General features: G+C 46.5%; 1 pseudogene; it reads left to right on the top strand.

The window, feature by feature from the left end:
• The first annotated feature begins 7,484 nt into the window (after positions 1 to 7,484).
• Positions 7,485 to 8,340, top strand: LOC124989430 (putative vomeronasal receptor-like protein 4; annotated as a pseudogene).
• The last annotated feature ends 8,988 nt before the right edge of the window (positions 8,341 to 17,328 follow it).

Below are 17,328 nucleotides of genomic sequence, written 5' to 3'. Positions count from 1 at the left end.
GTTTGTGGAGCTCCTGCCTACCAGGAACCACCACCAGGACTCCAGTTGTCACAGTTGACACTTGTTAAGGAGAAGCAAAGTCATGCAGAACCTCAGTCCCTGACGGACGCTTTCCCTCCCCCTCCACAATTACTGCATTTGTTGGGCTCCAAAGTTATCCCAGGCTTAATTGGGGTTTAATTATTTTAATAGAAGTTTGTGCAGAGAGAAAGTGAACAACCAGTCAAGTTTCTGTATCTGAGTTTCCATGTCTTGGCCTTCCCTTCCCCTTCCCAAAGGTCCACAGCTGAATCAGTATGGGGCTGCTTCCCCTCATATTCAAGACCTTCTCCAGGCACAGGGATGTGGCATGTGATGACCAGCACTGGGGACTCTGCTTTAGAGCAAGCCCCAACCAGCACCTGGGCAGGAAGGAGTCACTTTGCTGCATCAATGTACATTAAGGTCACATTGGAGCCCTGGATGGTTGTTTATTCCTCATACGTGAAACAATAAGCAAGCCCAGAAACTCTGAAGGATCCTCCCAACCCTCCCTAAGAACATCAGTTCTGGCTGTGAAGCTCAAGGACACCTCTGTGATCATCTATAGACAAGTATCATCCTTCCATATGTTCATTCTCCTGCCATCCTGGTCCCTGATCAAAGGACATGAACATGTTGGGCTCAGGACTGAGCTGAGAAGAGCATTGGTTCTCCACCCATGAGAGCAGCACAGGGCTGGTTGGGAGTCAGGGCCCTGGTCACTGTCCCCTCATCCCCTGTGACCCTGTTCCCTTACCCAGGGGTGCACCTGGCAGAAAGCAGACCCTGAAATCACTTGCGCATCAATGAAAGATGAGCCCTTGGAGAAGAGCATTATTTTGGTTCATTTGGTTGAGAAGATGTCTCAGGAAAATCATCATTTTCTCAATGCACCTCACATCCAGGATTGAGTTCTAAATACAATTTTCTGATACAAAGGAAACAGGCTGTTTAACACAGAGTTTGTTTAAGGACTAATTCAGGCAAAGGTGAGATGAAACTGGAGTGTATTATATGTCACAAAGTAAGGATGAGGGATGGGCATGCCAACTAGGGGGCCAGCTTGCAGGGTCTGCCACCCTTTGTGATGGAACCTGAGAATCACACTGAGTCTGACAAGAAGTGACATCACCTTCCCTATCAACCAAGAACACACAAGTCCACAATGGAAATAAGGAATCAGAGAGAAGGGGAAGCTCTATTTTCCATGAAATATTCAACTAATAAACACAAAAGGAAAAAAGGAAAATGAAATCTGAAAATCATCTCTTGGCAACATCATGACAGTAATTTCTTCAGGAGGAGACCATCAGTGGATGCTAAGGGTGGTGGGTGAGGGTTTAGGTGTCCCAGGAATTCCACAAGGCCTCGAAATGTCCCCCCAATGCCTCACTCATGCCAAAGGATGCAACAGTCATGGTTGTGTTGAACACCAAGCAGATGACCTGCCACCAAAGGTGACAGTGCAGAGCAGAGAGGCCTCTCCAGCAGCAGGAGGCCCTGAAAGTGCCATCAGCCCTCAGCTCTTCCCTGCTGTGCCTGCAAGGCCTCTCCTGAGCCTAAGCACTGAGAAAAGCCAGCTGAAGGGAAATTCCAGAAAAGGTTTTATGCAATAAAAGGCAAAGGACTCAGGAGTTTTAGAGGATAAAGGATCCTGAGGAGACATGACATCTGAATGCTGTAGTGGAGGATTTGGGATTACCTTTTGACACAAAGGATATCAATGGTCAGAGGGTAAAATCTAAATATGTTCTAACAAGAAATTTGCTGATTTTAATTACTGCACTCGGGTCCTGTGAGACATTGTTTCCTTTTTAAGACATAAACACTGAAGTTGGGCGTGGTGGCACACACCTGTGGTCCAGTGACCTGGGGAGTGAGGCAGGAGCATCACGAGCTCCAGGCCAGCTCAGCAACTCAGTGAAGCCCTAAGACTGAGTGATACACTGAAAATAGAGTGTGGGGGGAGCTCAGAGGTGGAGAGCTCCTGAGATCAATCCCAGTGTAAGAGAGAGAGAGAGAGAGAGAAAGAGAGAGAGAGAGAAAGAGAGAGAGAGAGAGAGAGAGAGAGAGAGAGAGAGAGAGAGAGAGAGAGAGAGAGAAAGGAGGAGGAGGAGGAGGAGAGAGGGAGGGAGGGAACAAAGGAAGGAAGGAAGAATGAGATGAGTTCAAAGTCAGCCTCAGCAACAGTGAGGCACTAAGCACCTCAGTGAGTTTCTGTCTCTAAATAAAATACAAAATAGGGCTGCGGATGTGGCTCAGTGACTTTTGAGTGCCCCTGTGTTCAAACCCCAGAACCCAATAGAAAAAGTTTCCAACCTGCAAAACCTGTCTAAAAAGGAGGAAAAGAAAAAGATTTTCTTATTCAAAATTATTAAACCAGAATGTAATGCATAGCAAAAGATACCTAGTAAAGACAATGCAGAAGAAAAATATAAAAACAATTTTTAAAAAACTCACCTTTTATAGACAAATACAAGTCAGAAAATACATATTCCCAAGATAATGTGTAACAGCTTCAAGTAAGAGGACTGACTGCTCCATTTGTCAAACACAGTTCATGTGAAATTCTCCTGGCTTGTGGTGGACTCTAAGTTAGATTTGCCTTTATCAGAAGGTGAGTGCACTGCTCCTTAAGGACAGAGGATGGTTTTGCAATGTGCAGCTTGGTGGCCAGAAAAGTCAGACTCCTCTACTCCCACAGGATCTGGAAGACAGGCCCCTAGCTTCTTGGTCCTCTTTGAATGAGGACTCCAGGGCCTGGAGAAAAACATTCTGAGTTCCAGAACAGTCAAGAGCATCACTTGGCTTTGAAAGAGATGTCCACACACCTCAAAGGGGCAAGGAAAAGTGAGAATTACCTGACTCCTACATAAAATGCTCTAATACAACAAAGGGTGGGTGAATCCCCATTTCCTTCATTTATCCCACCTGACAGTTCTCCCTGGAAGTTCCTCAGCATAACTCTGCCTGGACATGGGCAGTGAAGATAGTTCTCATACCAAGGGCTGTTCTCCATGGGAGCAGGAATGGGCTAGGCCAGGTGTCAGGGGCCTCTCTAGGCAATGAGGGTAAGATCATTACAGGACAGGGCTGGCCTTTAAGAGGAGGGTCCACCCCACTGGGGACTCATTCTCTGTTTAACAGTCAGGGGATAAAGCAATCAGTTATTTCCCAGACCTTGGACTGCCTATAATCTTGGGTGAAGCTAGGGTCTGTTGTCCCTCCTGGGCGCAGGCTAGGAACACGCTCAGAAGGCAGAGGCCACAGTGCTGGTCATCATGTGTCACATCCCTATGTTTGAAGGACATGTTGAGAAAGAGGGGAAATGACTGTGTTTCCAAAGCTGGCCCCTTTGTGATTGACCTAGGAAACTTGGGAATATTGAAGGGAACACCAGAGAAATGGGAAATCTACAGAAACTTAGCTAGTTGTTCACTTTCTCACTAGACACTGTTCTATTAAGGTAATTAACTCTAATTAAGCCTCAGAAAACTTCTGAGCCCAATAAATGCAGTAATTGTGGAGGGAGAGGGAAAGTGGTCCTTCAGGGACTGAGGTTCTGCAGGGCTTTGCTTCTCCCTGACAGGTGTCAACTGTGACAAGTCCTGGTGGTGGTTCATGGAAGGAAGGGCTCCACAAAGCCAGAGGATGCAAATGGGACCTGGGAAGCTGCCCCTTGTCAGAAGGACCAGCGCAGAGGCTGTCTGCAGCCACCCAGGTGAGTGGGCCCGACCTCCTTTGCTGCAAGGTGCCCTGTGAGATTTCCTCAGGGTGTGAATTCTGCTTTGTCTCTTCGGCGACACGAGAGGGTGTGACAGTCAGGACACTGGCTCATCTGGTCTGTAAACATACGCACCCAGGTACAGAGATGAAGGCAGTGCCACAGGTGCTCTTCCAGGCTCATCTGGTTCCCCTGTTTGGGACCGAGGCCTCAGAGAGCTCTGGGGTCGAGGCCTAGGTCAGCTCCCTGCCTCTCTCGGCACCTGAGCATCACAGAAGCTCTCCGGCTCTTAAACTTTACTGAAGCTGTGCTTTTACTGCATCGTGCTGCCACCATGAGTCAGCTTGCATGAGCTTCTTCACCTCTTTCTGGGTTTCACACAGGGACACCTTTGTCCTCACCATCGAGTCTCCTCCTCAGTGTGCAGGTGAGCCTGCTCTGCAGGTGCTGCCTGGAGGGCTCTCCTGCACCCCCACAGGCTCTGCTGTTCTGACCCAGCACATCACAGGTGTGAGTGGAGCCCATGCTCCACCTGCCAGTTTGATGGGGCACCACTTGAAACAGGTACGTCTAAAACTAGAACCGCTCTTCAGGAAATTCCTCGCATTTTGTCAGGTTATGATTTAGTTCAATCCGACTGGTTCACTGTCAACCGACTTAGTCTTACAGAACATCAGCACTAATCTCATTTTTAGTTGAGAAAACTGGGGCTGAGATGGCACAGCTGAGTCATCCGGTTAGACCCAGGCGGGGCATCATGCATCATCTGAAGGCAAAACATGGCCTTGTGAACAGTTTACAAATGTCATTTGGAATTCCAGAGAGGCACCCCACCCACCCAGTGGTGTTCACGTTAGTCAGTCCAAAAGAAAATACAGTGACGTAGAAGGTGTCTGAAAGCTCCCTCACATCCATGGCAGAGCTTTGGAGAGTGGCAAGGTGAAGAGAGGACCAGGAAAAATGGGAAGGAGGCCTGGGAGACCAAATCATGTAAGTGCTTTATAAGGACACTGGGCATTGAGGAATCTTCGGGAATCCATGTTGACATTCCAACCCAGATTGTCCTCAATTCTCTTACTCCAAAGCCACTGGTTATCACTTCTGTTCCATCATGGCCTGGTTTCTTTCACTTTGCTGAATGCACTGATACAGACCTCTGCCTCCTGGCTCATCAGACTATGGCTGGTATCCCTAGGCTCCCTGGAACTGAACCTGTGCAGAAGCCCAGTTTGAAGCAGATGGAGCTGCTGGAGTCCTTCAAGATGGGCACACATGTAAGGCAGCCCAGGAAGATGGCAGCGGGTGTGGGGAGGAGCCCTGAGGAAAGGCATCCCAAGTACACAGAACATGGGTAGCTCTGGGGATCAATCACCTGGATTCTTCTGTTCTGGGGCATTTATGAGTGGTCTGAGCTGAGTCCTAGGTGAGAGATGAGGGTGGAGAAGTTCATTTCAAAGAGTGAAATCCTATCAATCTGAAAGTAGAACCGTGATCACCAGAGGCTTGGAAAGATGGTAAGGCAGAGAGGGAAGATGGACAGCAGGCCGCGGGAATAGCTGGAGGGAAGGACTGAGTTCCCTGCTGTACAGCATAGGGGGGAAGCCAGGGTCCCTGGTGACCTGTCACATATTCTTTAAACAACTAAAGAGAGGAGTGTGAAGTCTCTAAACAGAAAGAGATGAGGAGAGAGGAATGCAGCTATCCTATCTTGACCAGTACACAGGTACACACCTGCTGGGATTTCCCTGCAGTCCACAAGTGCAACCGCTACATGTTTATCAACAAGTTTTAAAAGAACTCTTATAACTCATTGAAAAATAGAAAGAAAAAAAGAAAGGGAAGAAAGAAGAAAGGAAAGGTGAGAGGGAGGGAGGAGATCCATCAACATGGAGTGATAATGTCAAAGCAGCCCTGCTCATAGCAGATGGAGAGGACAGATGTGGGTGAATCTGGCTGCTAGGATGACTGCAGACAGGGTTATGCAGAAGCTCTAAGGCCTCCATGGCCACATCTGAGTGAAGACACCTTCCCTCCCTGCAGCCCCTCGCTATACCCATCTCCACTGGGGATTCCTACTCCATAAGCCACTCCCATCTCTACAGCACACGACACCACACCACCTGGTGAATGCTCTTCTCCTGAGCCCACTTGATAAGCATCCACACACCAGACCTGGTTCAGGCCTCCCTGAGAGGTGCCTGTGTTCACTGAGTGGGAACTCAGACCTGTCCTGGGGTCACTGCTTGGTGGTATCTCCTGGTTCTTGCCTGCCTGCAGTCCATATTGATTCATGCTGGAGGAATCTTCCTGGAGGCCTTTGTCTGATTAACCTTTGACAGCTGAGGTTCTTTGCAGTTTTGAAGCCAGAATTAAGGACAGGTAGTTAGTGTAGAAATAGGGGATCTGGTCAAATCGAGGAAATGAAGCCATGAAGCCATCTGTCTTTGGAAGTTGGAGACTGCCCCTGGAAGAATGGAATGTCAAGGATCTCGGAGCTCACCCATTACCAAATTTACCTGCCTTTATCAAGGACTGCAAGAAAGGAGCTGCTAATTAATGCCCCCTGGGCCTTTGCCTGGCTGAATCACCTTGGCCCTCCCCCTGCCATGCTTCTCACTTTATGCAAAACCAATCCTAGTCACTGTAGGCAGAAAGGAGAGATAAGGGGGGAGAGAACTGGAGAACAAAAGAGACTTTAACCTATAAAAGATGTAGGGTGTGCTCACTTCTGGGGATTCTAGAACATCAGCCATGGCTCCCTTCTCCCTCCCGGAAGAAGTCTGTATTATTACTTTTAAATAAAACCTGCTTAATATGCTGGCTTTGGCGTGCTTCTCTAGTGCTCAGATTTCAACATTAGAGGGAGCAGAACTTGTCACCGGTAAATGGCGGTATCAGTTTGATTTGATGTTGAGGTCAGGAAAGTTTCCTGAAAATTCATAAGCAGCGAAATCACAGAATCAGTTTGGGTTTTAAAGACAATTCTAAGTGCTGGCATGGTGAGCCAGCCAGGAGTCTGAATTGGGAGGATCACAGGTTCTAGGTCAGCCTCAGCAACTTAGTGTGGCCCTAAGTGACTTGGTGAGTCCCTATCATAAAATGACCTAGGGAAGTTGCTCGCCATCAAGCAACCCTGGGTTCAATCCCTGGTATGAAAAAAAAATAAATAAAAGACAATTCTGAGATAAAAAGGCACATGAATCAAAGATGAAAATTGGATACAGGACATGAATCAGGAGTAGTTTTACTAATCAAAATGATAGGTATATGGTGAATGAAAAAAGTGGTATTACAGGAGAAACAAATACTGTTAAGTATGACAGGTTTTGAGTTGACTCAAAAAATTTTGAGTGCATGCTGAATTTCGCAGAGAAAGAGAGTTAAGGATGAGTCTTTGAAATTGACAGATGGGAATATGGTAGATTAAGTAGAAAACACAGGGAAGCATTCAGGTTGGAGATTTTCAGTTTAATTCAACACAAGCTGGGATTTAAAATATATGAGATATTTAAGGGTTTGAACAAGCAGTTTAGTTTTGCTGATGTGGAAATCAGAAAAAGAAAAGTCTACTTTGCAACTTCAGACATTTGTTTCTTCTTCAACAAATGCCACGTAAGGGTAAAGAATGTCCTGCAGAGAGCACCACAGGGAAATGAACAGCATTCTTTGGACAAGCCCTGGTCCATGCATGTACTGTGACTGTCTTCCGTGCAGCAGAAATGTGCTTGACCTGAATGTATTCACAGGTTCCTATCAGTGCTCCTGATGCTTTACTCAGGAAGGATTTCAAAGAACTGAAGTTTTTCTGTCCATAAAATTACAAAAGGTTTTGAACATGATCAAGACAGCAGTGATCCTCTTTCTAACTGGATTTGGCATTGTGGGAAATATTTCTGTTTTTGTGAATTGTATGTTCATTTACATAGCAGACTCACAGAAGAAATCAGTGTACCTTATTCTCATTCATTTGGCTCTTACAAACATTCTAATGCTTTTTGCCAAAGGAATACCAAGGACAATAGCCAGCTTTGGTTTGAAAAACTTCCAAGATGATGTAGGCTGTAAAACTGTTATTTACCTGCAGAGAGTGGCCAGGGTCCTGTCCATTTGCACCACCAGTCTCCTCACAGTGGTCCAGGCCATCACCATCAGTCCCAGAGCCTCCAGGTGGGGGAGGCTGCAGCCCAGGTCTGCCTGGCACATCCTTCCCTTGTTGCTCTTCTTCTGGATTCTCCATGCCTTGATAAGCATGAACTTACCATTTTACATCAAACATGTCAGCAGCATGAACACATCAGAAACTAGCAAAAGTGAGAACTACTGTTATTTTCTGCCTGAAATCTGGGTAATCAGATGGATTTTCCTCTCTCTCATGGTCCTTTGAGATGCTGCTTTCCAGGGTGTCATGGCTACATGGGTTCCTCCTACACAAGCACCACCAGCATGTCCTCTACCTGCAGACCTCCAAGCTCCTCTACAAAACTCCCCGAGATGAAGGCTGCTCAAAGTGTTCTCCTTCTGACGCTCTGTTTTCTCTTCTTCTATTGGACAGACTGTTTTATGTCTTTATATTCTACTGTTTCCTTAGAGAATAATTCCATAATAGTAACTGTTCAAGATTTTCTCTCCCTTGGCCTTGTGATCCTCAGTTCATTTGTGCTGAATCACAGACATGGATGTCTACTTGAATGCTGCTCAGTAAGACTCTCCAGTAAGAAAACTGGAAGATTGTCAGTTTTGTTTAGCTTTGTATTTAAAAAATCAAGCAAGACTAACTTTAAAAGTAAGCAAATATTCTCGGACAAGTCTGGTGAGTGGTAGTCCTTACCTGAGGCAGAGGTTACAGGAAGCCAGGCAAAATTACTGAAGCATCGCCTGTGACTCAGGAATTCCATTTCTAGGACCTAATACTTCAATACACACGCTCATTTAAGAACTAAAGTATGAAAAATATCACAAATTATTTTTAAAGTACAACCTAAGTATCCAGCTAATGGTCCCATCTTATTAACTGTCTAAAAATATCATAAATATCTATCCTTACGACAAAATGTTATGGTACTTGTGAAAAGTGGTTAAATTCAAAATGTTTTGATATGAAATAATAGTTGAAAGATGTTTAATGAAAAGAAAATTAATGTGAAATAATTCATAATGGAATATAATAATAAAATTTGTATAACATGTCCATCATCATTCTGTAAAAATAAGAAGAAACTGGAAGAGGTGTTACTAGCTTTGACAAAAATTGGTTTTGACAGAAACTAGGTAAATGGAGGCATAGTATGTACAAAAGTTGCTTAAATCTTTCTACATTTTCTGATTTTCTAAACATGTGAATGCATCTTTTTCAACTGTATAAATAAAGTAAGAAAATAATTTATGACTTGTTTCTGTTTATCTTAGTGCTCTGGCACTGACCACAATGCTATCATACATCCCATTACTAGAGCTGCAAAGTAATCTGGTTCTGCATTAATTTCTGTGGAGTACTATATCCCCACTGGTGCAAAATACAAAACCCTCAAATGATCAGTGGTTCTAGGAGACTAAATGATTGGTGGTTTCGAGTGGTGTGAAGTGCTGATTGATGCACTGATTGGATAGGTACTCAATAAAAGAAGCTTCCGTAATAAATGAGTCAGCAGCTACAAGCTCGCCTGCTCTTACCTGGCTCCTGGTGTCTGTGTGGTTATTGACACTGCGCCCTTCACTCCCCATTACATGAGCCCCCGTGGCAAACAATAAATTTCAATAAAGATCTTAGTTTTCATGTTTTCTAACTTGGAACCAAATTACATATTTGGGTAAAATGTATAGTTCTGGCAATAAGATATCTGTTTCAGATCTGGAGGTTAATGGAAGAATCATGATTATCTGGTCTAGTGATTCAAGTCAGATCTCTATGCATCAGATATTTGCCTTGGTCCTTGGGCTCAGCAAGTAAGGCTCTGGTAGGGCTCATGCATGCTGCAGCTCTGCACACACCATGATCAACGGGCTAGGCCACAGGTCCCTGAGGATGAGACCATTCTAGTCACTGCTCATGACTGTGAACACATCCCCCTGGGTTTGGATTTGTCAGAGCTGTGGTACAAGCCACATCCTCTGTACCTCTGGATTTGCCTAAGCAGGTTTATACCATGAAGCATCTCCAGTATTCCAGTCTCCCTGAGTCTTTGGACACCTCCCTTTATATTAAGGAGATGCTCATAATTCAACTTCATTTAGAAGAGGTCACATAGATTCCACTTCCCAGTCTACAATCAACCCAGAAAACTCTTGAGCCATTCTGAACACTCAAGCCAAAATACTGAATTCACTATCTCTTCTTACTTCTTACCGCATCAATCCATTTGGCCTTATCCAACTTCACATTCCTTTTATCTTGATCCTGTATTCTCAAGGTCCTTTTACATACATACCCCTGTCCATCTTGAGTCACAAACAAGCTGGTAACTGTTTCTGAAATAGACAAAATGTTTTTTAGAGAGTTGTCTTTGCTGTAAAACCTGTCTTGCTGTAATATCTATTCTAGGACTTTTTTTTTTTTTTTTTTTTTTTTTTTTAACTCCATAGAGCATCCTGAACTATGCTAGGCATGATGGCCATATTGACTCATGTGTTTCATAAACGCCTGTGGAATCCTGACTCCTTCATGTGTGGACCTATCCAAAACCAAATTATCATGCTGACTCTACTCATACCTCTAAATCTCTGAGGTCACACAAAGTACTGTGGACCATACAGCATGCTCCGTGTCATCACAGAATGGGTGACATTCAGATGACAAGAATTCTAATGCATACATGCTCTGGTTCCTAGGGACGGGGTGAAGTGAAGTAGGGAGTAAAAACCTTGTAGACGACAAGAGATTTAGAGACATTTTAAAAAGAACACCTGTTGGACATTACTGAGGTCTTATTGTTTTTAAAGCACTTAATTTTCTTCAATAAAATAGAGAATTATTGACAACCATCCTATTTTCATTTGGACTCTTCCCCTCACTTCTTCATAGACCTCCTTCCTGCCTGATGGTAAGTGCTCACAAGATTCTCATGGACCAGCAGGTGAGGGAGGAGTAAGGGAAGGGACTCAGAGTGTGCTGCCAGAAGCACCAGGTCCAGCTCAGAGAGAAGCTGGGGGATCTGCTCAGCTCTCCCAGGATGAAGGCTGTGGCTTACCTAACCACCTGGCCACTGCTTCTCTGGGGTCCTCAGTTCCAGATGAAGAAACCTTTTCCACAGCGAGGCACTGACCTTGCATTTAAAGTCCCAGCCCAGTGTGGTGTTGGGGCCTCATGCAGACCTGAACGTGAGGTGCCATTTCTTGAGGATGCATGTTTTCACGGAGGAGGGAACCATAGGCACCACGGGGTTTGAGGGCAGCTGACAATGTCTCTCTTACCTCCATGTTCAGAGGAACCAGCGGAGATCTGTTAAACATCGGTGGTGCAAAGCAAGCAGCTGGATGGGAACAGAACTCTTTACTCCAACACCAGTACAGAGGGCAGGAGAGGCCTAGACGCCTAGTGCCTCCAGCATTATTTGGATCCACGCAGCAAACCCTGTCCAAAGTGCAGGTGAGAGCTGATTTAAATCTACTCTCCCTGGCACCAAGAACTGCATTTTCTTCTCGTACATTCCAGAAAATCATTACTTTTTACTTCTATTTATTCTTGCAAAAGCATTCCATTTTTTAGTAATAAAAGGGCTCTCTATAAGTAGTTATTTTATAACCAAAAGAGTGAACTGAATGAGGGAAACAATTATCAAATCCGGTGAAACTGAATCTACGGATTCGAAATGTGACTTAAATGTACCACTTCACGGCTTGTGAAGACCTTGGGTTCGACCCGAAATTTTGGTAAGTTTCTTAACTCTTTATGTAGAAAACGCTGATAAGCTGACCAAACATTAACTTCCTGAAGCCCTTGCAATGTCCGGGGCTTCTCTCTTACCGGCGGGATTCGGTTCCTTCTGGGAAACCTGTTTCCAAACGCAACCCCTGTTGGAGCCCGTAGTCCAGGAGACCTCAGTAAGAAGCCGACTGTGAGACGCGCAGACGTGAGGCCTCCTCCGGAGCCTGGGCTCCCAAGGCCAGCAGCCTCAGCGCTGGGCGCACCAGCCTGGCCATGTGCACCGCAGGCGGCCGAGCCCTTCCGCCCGGCCCGCCGCAGGAGAGCGTCCTGGGAACCCAGCTCAGCGGAGGGCCTGGCGTCACGCCCACCCACGGGTGGCCTGCTGGTCAGGCCACGTGGCTCCCACCTGGGGCTCGGAGGTCCCAGGTTCAAATCCCACGCGGGCCGTGCGCTCTTCCTAAGGAATCCTGGGAGGATCCCCCTCACTGTGGGGGCCCTAAGGGAGCTCTGGCCGGGAGCAGCGCCGCACAGAGCCCGGCCGGCCCCGAACGGGCGGCGGGCGGCGGGGCCCGGGGCGGGCTTGGAGCGCTGACGTGCGCCTGCGTGCCTCTGTGGGCTCGAGCTGCGTGACGTGCGCCTGCGTGCCTCCGTGGGCTAGAGCTGCGTGACGTGCGCCTGCGTGCCTCCGTGGGCTCGTGCTGCGTGACGTGCGCCTGCGTGCCTTTGTGGGCTCGTGCTCTGGGGCGTGCGCGTGCCTGTGCGCCTCGTGCGCCCTCCCGTGCGCGCTCCCGTGAGCGCGCTCCGTGGAACCGGACCACCCGGCGAGCTGTTCCGCGAGTCTGAGCCCCGCCCCTGGGCGCCGCCCACCCTCTCGGCGCCCGCGCGGTGGTCCGGGCGCGGCCGTGGCCCTCTCCTCTGCTTCCTCTGCCGCGCGGGCGGACGTAACTTACCTGTCCGCAAACGGTGACCTGTGTGCCCTCGGCGCTGCGCGGGGCAGGGATGTCCAGGGAGGGCGCCGAGCTCCGCGGACTTGCTGGCAGGTCACTGGACGTCTGTCACTCACCGGGGTCTTCCGGAGGAAGGCCGCGGTGTCGTCCAGTCTCTGCCACTTCCAGGGCTGTGTGCTCTCCACCGAACCGCACCGAGCCCTGGGGACTAGCAGGAACCCGGCGCCTTCTCCGCCCGCACCCTGACCCCGGGGCCCTGCTGGTGAGGAGCCTCTGCTCCAGACACCGAGCGCCTGCGCTCGGGAATTGGTGGGAAGGCGCCGGTGAAGGAACGCTGGTCCCGAAGGAGGACCCACAGGAGGAGGAGGGCAGGCCCGCGGTCTGCTCCTGCCGGCCGCAGTGAGGCTTTTCCAGGGGACAACCTGCTGTTGTCCTTTGGCCTGTCCCTGCTGCCTGGCCCAGGCTCGCTGCCTGCCCTGCTGTTCTGAGTGGTGTTTCCCCCTTTGCTTGTTCTGTCCCGTCTCCAGGGATGAGTGTGAAGGGGCAGGTCCTTTGTTCAGAGGGCAGGTGGACGGTTTGACTCTTCATAACGTACACGTTTTAATTTAATTCCATGATTTGGAATAAATGGCTTCACTCATTAAATTTGAAATTCCAAAAGAACTTTTTCCAACTTCTGCCCTTTAAGAACGTTCTCAGAAAGTGAGTTTTATTATGCCATGGAGGCAGGAGAGTGAGTGCACCTCCTTCAAGGATTTTTACTATTCCACAAGTTACTATTTTGTACCAGGGATTGAACCCAGGGGAATTTAACCACCAATCCACATCCCAAGCCCTTTTAATATATATATATTTTAATTGTGTGTGTTAGGGTCCTACTAAGTTGTTTAGGGCCTCCCTAAATTGCTGAGGCTGGCTTTAAACTTTCCGTCTTCCTACCTCAGCCTCCTGAACGGTTGGGATTACAGCCAGTGCCCTGCACGAGTTAAAATATTTTGTTATCTGAGTGTCTGATAGATCATTCTAAATGAAGCCCTGAGTCAGTAAACTAGATTCATAGAATCAGTTTCCATTTATTTTTAGGGTTTAATTTATAATTAAGTCCCAGCAATCAAAGATCACTGTACAAACGAAGTAAATGTGAGTGACAGAGATAAAAGTGAACTAGAAAATAGGGAATATATTAGGTAGAGGGAAGACACTCTCAGGAAAGTTATGAGATGCATTTTTAGAAAAAGAGAGATTGCTGTAAAAAAGGTAAGTTAGTAAAGAAGTTAGTTGAAATTGTAAGAGTAGAAATGAGCAATGTGGTAGAATAACTGAAATAAAATGTGGAGGACATCTTCCAGAACGTGGAATAACAGTGTAAGGGGAGACTTCATCCACTGCACTCCTTGGCATTTACCAAAACAAGCTGAAAAACAGTCTGCACAAAAACTTGTGCAGAAGTGTTTGCAGCACCTTTATTCACAATTGCTGAAGCTCATAAGCAACCAAGATGTACCTCAGCAGATGAGTGAATAACAGACTGTGGTACCATGGAATGTCATTCACCCACAAAGCACAAGAAGACGTGGAGGAAACTTACAGGCATGCTGCTGAACGGAAGAAGCCAATCCAAAGGCCGCTACAGTACAGGCGTTATAACGTTTGTGAAAACCTGGAGAAGGTACAACAGAGAGTGAATGTAAACTATGAGTTTTACTTAATGTGGATGTACCAATAGTGTTTTGCCACCTGTAACATGTATTGCTATAAAAAGAGAAGTAAATAATAAAGGAAGAATTCTTTCTCTATCCTGAAACAAATTTCAAAGTCCTGAAAGAAAATATCCCCCAGCACACAAGTATTTAAAGTCACGTCTCCAGTAAACTCTCCTGAAATGACAATGTGCTCCGCCAAAATGAAAAAGCACATGAGGAAATCTTGGGAAACCAGTGTCCACAGCAGCAGCAGTGGCCACCAGGGGAGCCGTCAGCGGATGGCAGGAGGACATCATGAGTGCTGCATAGTGAGTGTAGAAGTCTCCATCTCAGGAAAGGCTTTACGGTTACCTGTGGGTGATAATTTTAAAAACAATTACTGTGTTCAGAACAATACAGGTGAATGATACTTACCCATAATTATGTAAATGGTGAATTACAATTCAGCCAAGTTATGATACAACTCGGAAGAAAAATTAATAGGAAGAGTGTCTCATGTGCAGGTGTTTAAGGTGAGAAGAGGCTTTTTTAAAGTTTTTATAACATTGGAAATACTAAGTTTAAAAACATAAGTATCAATAAAAGTGTATATATAAGTTAAAATATGATTTTGCCTTTGTAGCAAAGACCAGGAAGAACTGTAGCTTCAAGGAGGAGGTGTGAGCATCACGGGGACTCTGGCTGTGTGGTGTGCGCCCCCTCTCTCTTCCTGGGCCAGCCTCCATCGCTGTCAACTCCTGCATTCCCTGGATGTTGCCTTTTCCCACAGGCAGATCCAGCAGGAAGAGAGAAGGACGTTTCATTCCTGGTGTATACTTCCTTATGCCTTTATTTAGAATTTGGTCAGAGCCCACCCTTGCTGTCAAGGAAGGTTGTACCTTGTCATCTACATGGGTGGCTAAGGCCTCAAGTTTTTATCTCTTGGAAGAAGAAAATAACTGACTGTCCCTGCTGTGGCACAGCATCAGGAGAGGTGCTCCTGGAAATGGAGCAGCACAAACAAAATCCAAGTGCCTGAGAATCCTGCCTCTGCCAAGGGGGACGCGATGAGGGAAGAGGGCCACGGGTTGCTTGCACGTGTTTTTGAAGCAATTGAGTTTTTAAGAAGTGTAATTAATTAACTGATCAAAAATTCATTTAAAAAGTAATCTTTAATCCTATAACCAGGGTGTGGATGGGTTCAGCCAGGCTAATGGGAGAGTGGGAGAGCCCTCTGGGAGGGAACCCGACCTATTGGAAAGGAGGGAGAGGAGGTCCTGCAGGACACAAAGCTGACCAGGCTGGGCCGGAAAACGGGGGGAGTGGGTGGACGCAGGTCAGGCTGACCGAGACCTCGCCCACTGCAGATGAGGGCTCTCCAAGGAGGAGGATCGTTCTCTTTGACTAGTTCCCAAAACTGGAGAAGGGAGGCTAGAAGGACGCGGGCCATGGTACTGACAAGGGGGCTGGACCCGCTGCCTCCCGCGCCTTGCTCACCTGGTGAGAGCCGCCCAGCTGCGGGGCTCCTGGCGACCAGTTTGCACTAAGGATGCTCCTCCATCCGCTGATGCCTCCAGCTCGCCCAGCTCACGGCGCCTGCTGTTCCTGCCAGACTTGGAAGGTGAGGTCCTTGCACCTGCTCTTCACCCGAAACTGACCTTGTGTATCCTTCCCGGGCGCCTAGAAGTCCCTCTGGTTGCTCAGAATTACCTCTGCTCATGCTGTGTTTCACTCGTCAAGACAGTCCACCAGCAGCTGGAACACTCGTTCCTCTCCTTTCCTTCCATATTCATGTCCTCCCTAGGGTTTCTTTGGTTGGTTGGTTGATTGATTTTTGCACCACAATGCTTGGAAAATGGCAAGGAAGCAGGCCACTTCTCCAGGACCCGTCCTGTGAGGCCCACAGGTTATGGGGAGAAACCAGTTTCTGCTTTCTATGCTCATCCTGCTGTTCCCAAATGGAGTACAACTTTTCATTTCTGGTTGTACATGATGTAGAGTCACACCATTCGTGTAATCGTGATGAAGGAGGCATAGACTTTGACGGTATTTTCAACCATGATGCAGGTTGTCTCTCCAGTCTGTTTTTCATTTTCTGTACAGGAGTATTTTAGTTTGATGAATGCTTTTGTCTAGTTTGGTTCTGTTTCCTCATTTTGATGTCTTGAACAAAAGTTATTTCCCTTTCTAATGCCCTAGGTTTTCCACTAGATTTTCATAGTTTCAGGTCTTACACTTAAGTCTGTAATCCCTTTTGAAAAGATTTTTGGCTGGAGAGATACAAGAATGTAACTTCTCAGCACTATTATTGAAAAGGCTTTCTTTCCTCAAATGCCTGTTCTTAGCACCTTTGTTGAAAATCAGGTGGTTGTGGATGTATGGGTGACTTCTAGGCTGTCCACTGTGTCCCACTAGTGAATGTGTTTTCTGCCAATACCATGATGTTTTTATTAACAATTTCGCAGTGTGTTGCACAGTGTGTTGCATCCTATAATTGTGTGATAGCTTCTGCTTTTTTATTTTTGCTCCAGATTGATTTGGCTGCATTTTTCGTCTATTGAGGAATCTCCATGCAGTTTTTCATAATGGCTATAGTAACTCGTATTCCCACTGACAGAGTACAAAAGATATCCAAAGTCACTTTTTCGTATCCACAGATCATTATTCCCGTTCCCCCCACAACACTTATTATCTCTTTTCTCCTGAATAACAGTCTAACAGGTGTGAGGTGGTGCCTCCCTGTGGTTGTGATTTGCATTACTCATGCTGGGTGCCTGCTCACATGCATGTTGAGCATTTGTTTATCTTCTTTGGAAAAACATTTTTTTTTTTTTCAGGCCCTTTTTCCATTTTTAACCAGGTTTTTTGTACAAGTTCCTTAAGTATTTTGAACATTAAACCTTTACCAGTGATAGGGTTTGCAAATATTTTTCTTATTCCATGGGCAGTCTTCTCACTGTGATAAGTGATTTCATTCTGTGAAAAAGTCAGTGAGTTTGATGGAATCCCACTTGTAATTTTTTTTTACAGTTCCTCAACTTTTGGCGTCACATTAAAAAAACTCACTAGCAGGTCCAAAGTCAAGTGCTTTCC

Source organism: Sciurus carolinensis, chromosome 7 (assembly GCF_902686445.1).
Source record: "Sciurus carolinensis chromosome 7, mSciCar1.2, whole genome shotgun sequence".
NCBI classification, from domain to species: Eukaryota; Metazoa; Chordata; class Mammalia; order Rodentia; family Sciuridae; genus Sciurus; species Sciurus carolinensis.
The sequence above is the reverse complement of the archived record's forward strand: the minus strand, read 5'-3'. Positions and strand labels throughout refer to the sequence as shown.